Source organism: Cotesia glomerata, linkage group LG10 (genome assembly GCF_020080835.1).
Source record: "Cotesia glomerata isolate CgM1 linkage group LG10, MPM_Cglom_v2.3, whole genome shotgun sequence".
Taxonomy (NCBI): domain Eukaryota; kingdom Metazoa; phylum Arthropoda; class Insecta; order Hymenoptera; family Braconidae; genus Cotesia; species Cotesia glomerata.
Window position 1 is genome coordinate 3,470,681 of NC_058167.1, and position 6,612 is coordinate 3,477,292.

A 6,612-nucleotide genomic window follows, 5' to 3' on the forward strand; every position below is an offset into this window, starting at 1 on the left:
TGTAATTATAATGTATTTTTTTAAATTGAGAAAAATTTTTTTTTCACTTAAATTAAAAATGATAGTGAATTATCAAGAACCGCTCGCAGAAATTTGCAAAGCACTTATTTGTCCACTGTTTCTACGAATAAGTATATAAATTTTGTAAAATACACCCAACTTAGACTTATTACTACAAGTTAAATAGACGCATTGATAGTTTCAATAAATATTGCAATTAAATTTTTCCCGCTCATAACATAAGTTGATCACATCTGATTATGTTGTCGCTTTATGAAAACAATCTTAAATTTTAACATAAAATGAAAGTTGTGTTGCATATGGTTCCATCTATCCAAATTAATTTTTTTTATCAAGGTAAAAGAAATCTACACGGAAAAAAGTAAACTGTAATATTCACTCGGATTCCGGTTAATTTTTATAGTTTCAAACAGTAAAGCGGACATCGGGGTGGCAAAAATATAAATATCACAGAACTTAATGTAGAAAGTATAAAAGCCACAATTTATAATTTAATATCCAAAATAAGTGATTAGTAGCTGTCACTATAGTAAATAACGACTCTGTCATCTTAAAAAATTACAGTTTCAAACAGTAAAAATTGCCATTTCAATATATAGTCGATATTATGAGGAGAAGGGGAACTCAGATGAAAGAGAAGGGGGTCTCACTCTGGGAGAATTTAACATTTGAAACAATAAAAATTATACTTTTAAAATATACATTTTACCAGTCCAAGGAAGTCAACAATTACAGTTGGATTTTTAGCGTTGCGTTTAAAATTTACCATTTTACTTTGTAAATATTGACGTTGCTTGTATTAGAAATTTACTAACTTTATTTTATACTTCTTACATATCATAAGATCATTTTTTAGGTACGAAATGATAAATATCAAAGTCTGAATTGTTAATTATTATACTTTAACATTTTAGACATTTACATAGCGAATATTACTGTTTGAAATAGTATTTTTCTCCATGTAAAGAGTAAATTGTAACGTTTAAATGGTAAATATCATAAAATGAATAGTAAAATCACGACTTTACTGTTTGAAATGGTAATTTTTAACAGTTGATCATTACTTATTATAAATCGACGATTGTTTATTATAGTTTACTTTTTTCCGTGTATGCCATAGGAATTGTAAGTTATCAGAATTATAGGCAATCAGATTTCTGTGTAATCGGAATTATATCCAATAAAATTTCTAGGCAATCGAATTCCAAGTAATCGGGATTCTAGGTAATCGGTAATCTACTTCATAAGAATTCTACGTCATTGATAATTTGGGTAATCGAATTCTGGGTTATGGAAATCTAGGTAATCGGGATCTAAGTCACCGGTAATCTGACTAATTGGTTTATAGGTAATAGACGTCTTCCCGAAGTAAAAATTTTTCTTGAAATTCTATTCTTGATGGAAGTAATTTTTTCTTAATTCAAATTATCATAAATACTTGATGCAACAAATTTTTATATTTGATCAAGATTTTTAGATACTTTAGGGAAGCCGTGCCACCTACTTCAGCTGACAAAAAAATTTTCTCACCTTAAGAAAATTTCTCTCTTGAATATTTGATACCCATTTTATATTATTTTAGCATGCAATTATACATATTGAATCAAAAAAAATGATTTAATATTATTTGATCCTCCTATTTGACATGTTAATCAATAAAAATATTAATGAAAATTTACTTCTATCGAGATATTTAATTTTTTGGAGCAAGAGAGAAATTTTCTCAAGACAAAAAAATTTACTTCTATCAAGAACTAAATTTTTTGGAGCAAGAGGCTGAATTTTCTCAAAGCAAGAAGATTTTTTTGACTTAAATACATTTTTTTGAATCAAGATACGTATTTCTTAAAGCAAGAGAGTTAATTTAGTTTAAATAAGTGAAATTTCTCGTGTCAAAAAAAAATTTTTTTTTCACTTAAGAAAATAATTAGGAGGAAAAATATTTTCTTGGCTCAAGTGAACCTTTTTTTCTGTGTAATAAATAAAATTCCAAAAGAATTTATTGCAACACATTGAAAGAAAAGCTAACTTGATTTAATAAAAATAATTTTGAGCGGTTGTTGTTTTTTCAATTTATCATGGTTTCAATATTCTCAACTCAAAATTTTTACTACCTATTATCAATAACTATTCATGCTTGATTCAAATTATATAACCCTTAGATAATAAACCCAAATTATTGCAAGTTTTCGTATGAAATAAAAATATTGTAACTATATAATTTATCATTTTGAAAGTTAATATATTTTAGGCTGACCTGACTATAATTTGCGTTTATTGGGGATTACTCCTATAATCTATCCAAGTAATGATCTAAAAAAAAGCAAAACTGCTAGAAATCATAATTTTTAACGTAGTCTACGTATTCAAAATACTTAACTAACAAGTACTTTCAAGAAAACGAAAAAAAAAAAAAAAAAAATATTTTTTACCCTCAAAATTTGTTGCAATTCAATATCTTCACGTTTGTAAATACAATTTTTGGCAGTTTTTTTCTTTTACAACTATAAGCATTAATAATTATAGACGTAATCGATAATATTTTCAGTTATTATCATTACTAAAATTTTATTGTCCAAATTGAATCCATGAAATAAAATTAATTGATAAATTTATACAGATGTTATCGAGTCAGCAATAAAACTATCATTATTTCGAAAATTTTTGTTCTTTCATGAAACAGATAAAAAATATAACATTCGCTATATGTAAGTAACAATGATTATATATAAGTAGTACATGATTTGCTAAAGCGAAATTATATATTCATTAAATACAAACTATCGATTAAAAACACACACCTAGAAATATCGAAAATATCTATTTGAGCAATTTTCATACTAATATAAATAATCATCATACCAACATAAATAATAATCATACTAATATAAATAATAATACATTTATGAGGTTAAAATAAATAGTGTATAATTACCTTCGAAATAGTAGTGAATTGTTTTATAGTTTTAAAAATAATGATAATAATTTATGCTCACGCCAATTAACCTTCAATAGTTAATTAATATAACTTTAAACCACTTGTTTTGGCATATGATAAATCATTTTTATTTCTATCAGGATCATAATGCAAGTTGAATTATTTTTTACCGCATCGATTATACGTAACTCGCGATTAACAAGACTAGTAATTAAAACAAATTGAAAGATGAAGAGGTTAGCATATATAAAAACACATATTTTACTGCAAAATGAAAGAAAATCAAGCTCAAAGTAATGTTAGACAAGTTAAAGAGGAAGGGACAAAATGCTGAGAGTATAAGGAACTTTTGAATTCTAAGGTTGGTGAACCTGCTGTACTAAAGATATGCTATAGAAAATGATAAAGGGGCGTTCATGATGGATAAAAATGCCAAGCGGTGCCTCCTACTTGCGACTAAGCTTATCGTAAAAAAATTGATAAAACAGGCCGTTCTAATGTTCTAATTGATGTAGCATTAATGTAATAGATGGCGCGTACATACGCATTTCAGCCTAGAATAATTTTCAATAGCATTATAGGGCTCATAGTGAACGTATATGTTTTACATTGATAAATGCAGCTAATAAGTGCTCCATTACACGAGGAATATTATACTCCAATAAATAATTACAAGAATAATTATACTAATTTGGAAATAAAATATAAATTATTTATTCATATAATTTAAAAATAATTATGCAATAAGTAATTAAACAGTGGCGTGAATAAAAAATTTTTTTATAAATGATTTTGGAGTGCAAAAAATTACAACGATAATAATAATAATAATAATAATAATAATAATAATAATAATAATAATAATAATAATAAATGATATAATAATAATAATAATAATAATAATAGTGATAAATAAAATAATAATGATTATTATTATTATTATTATTATTATTATTATCGGTAGGTTTACAAAATTCGTGACAAAAAAAATATTATTTATAAATAATCTTTATGAACATGTGAAATATTGTGAGTGAAAGATTTCAGTATATCATTTTATAGTGTTTGAAGTGTAAAAGTTTATAGAAGTTTAAGTGAGTTTAAATAAAACTTCATCAATTAGATTTTTCAAGCTCCATTCTTATTTGAAAGCTAAAATGTGAGGGTATTATTTAAATAATTTTATGTTTTTTAAACATTTTAACGTTGTTTTCACGATAAACAATTTTTTTTATTTTATTTGTTAGTAATTAAAAAAAAATATTTAACATTCTTAAGAAATAATACTCCAAAAGCAACGAAATACCTTCTACACGTGTTTTCCATTAAGGTACAAATCATTGATTTGAATTGACCTTTTGTTTATAACGTATCAACCAATTAATAAGTGGTCTAATATTATTTGTTTTACTAAAGATAAAATGGAGTTGGATTAGTATTTTTCATTAAAGAAGAGGATGTTGATAACTTCGACGGACAACGTCGACACGAATGGCACGGAATTTCATATAAAAAATTAAATTTAATTGATAGAATGTCGAAAAAATGTTATGAGTAGAGGCGTGTGAATGATATTCCACTAATTCATGAGCGCAAAAGGCCCAGAGTAACCCAATAATAATTTAATGTAACAAGTACCCAGTCGGGTGCTCTATAAAATTACAAGTCCAAGAGTCTCTTGGCACGGATGGAACGGAATTTGTATAAAAAATTAAATTTAATCGATGAAATGTCGAGAAATTGTTTTGGATAAAGGCGTGTGAATAATATTTAACCAATTTATTAGCACAAATAGCCCAGAGTAACTCGAAAAAATTAAATCTTGCTGGTGTCCAGCCGAGTACTCAATTTAAATACAAGTTCAACTATCTCTTGGCACGGATGGCACGGAATAAAATATTAAAAATTAAGTTTAATTGATGAAATGTCCAGAAATTGTTATGAATAAAGGCGTGTGAATTATATTCCACCAATTTACTGGTATAAATAGTCCAGAGTAACTCAAAAAAATTTAAATTTTGCTGGTATTCAGCCGAGTACTCAATAAAATTAAAGTCTCGCAATTTCTTGGCACGGAATTTCATGCAATTAATTTAATTAAATAAATAAAATGCCGTGTATTCATAACAAATAAAAGCGTGTAAATTATATTTCACTGATTAATGAGCACAAATGGTCCAGAGTACCCAAAAATAATTTAATTAAACGAGTACCCAGTCGGGTGCTCAATAAAATTACAAGTCCGGGAGTCTCTTGGCACGGATGGCACGGAATTTGTATAAAAAATTAAATTTAATTGATGAAATGTCGAGAAATTTTTATGAATAAAGGCGTGTGAATTATTTCCCACTAATTAATTAGGGAGAATTGCCCAGAGCAACTTATTATAAATTGAAACTGGCTGGTATTCAGCCGAGTACTCAATAAAAATACAAGACTCGCAATTTCTTGGCACGGGATTTCATGCAATTGATTTAATTTAATAAATTAAATTCCGTGTATTCGTTATAAATAATAGCGTGTGAATTATATTCCACAAATTTATTGCCATAAATAGCCCAGAGTGACTAAAAAAAAATTTTAATCTTGCTGTTGTCCGGCCGAGTACTCTATATAAATACAAGTCCAACTATCTCTTGGCACGGATGGCACGGAATAAAATATTAAAAATTAAGTTTAATTGATGAAATGTCAAGAAATTGTTTTGGATGAACGCGTGTGAATAATATTTAACCAATTTATTAGCACAAATAGCCCTGAGTAACTCGAAAAAAATTAAATTTTGCTGGTATTCAGCCGAGTACTCAATAAAAATACAAGTCTGGCAATTTCTTGGCACGGAATTTCATGCGATTACTTTAATTAAATAAATAAAATGCCGTGTATTCGTTATAAATAATAGTTTGTGAATTATATTCCACAAATTTATTGCCATAAATAGCCCAGAGTGACTAAAAAAAAAATTAAAATCTTGCTGTTGTCCGGCCGAGTACTCTATATAAATACAAGTCCAACTATCTCTTGGCACGGATGGCAAGGAATGTATATAAAAAATTAAATTTAATCGATGAAATGTCGAGAAATTGTTTTGGATGAAGGCGTTTGAATAATATTTAACCAATTTATTAGCACAAATAGCCTTGAGTAACTCGAAAAAAATTAAATCTTGCTGGTATCCAGCCGAGTACTCAATAAAATTAAAGTCTCGCAATTTCTTGGCACGGAATTTCATGCAATTAATTTAATTAAATAAATAAAATGCCGTGTATTCGTTATAAATAATAGTTTGTGAATTATATTCCACAAATTTATTGCCATAAATAGCCCAGAGTGACTAAAAAAAAAATTAAAATCTTGCTGTTGTCCAGCCGAGTACTCAATTTAAATACAAGTCCAACTATCTCTTGGCACGGATGGCACGGAATAAAATATTAAAAATTAAGTTAAATTGATGAAATGTCCAGAAATTGTTATGAATAAAGGTGTGTGAATTATATTCCACCAATTTACTGACATAAATAGTCCAGAGTAACTCAAAAAAATTCAAATTTTGCTGGTATTCAGCCGAGTACTCAATAAAAAGACAAGTCTAGCAATTTCTTGGCACGGAATTTCATGCAATTCATTTAATTTAATAAATAAAATGCCGTGGT

The 6,612-nt window shown here is 27.1% G+C and overlaps 1 protein-coding gene across 1 annotated transcript in view; it reads right to left on the reverse strand.

The window, feature by feature from the left end:
- Positions 1–2,583, reverse strand: part of LOC123272701 (E3 ubiquitin-protein ligase Bre1) — a gene marked incomplete in the record, with an annotated part of 140,773 nt that extends 138,190 nt beyond the window's left edge. Inside the window, 2 exon segments of the mRNA XM_044739675.1 lie at positions 2,279–2,334; positions 2,454–2,583.
- Positions 2,584–6,612: the final 4,029 nt, after the last annotated feature.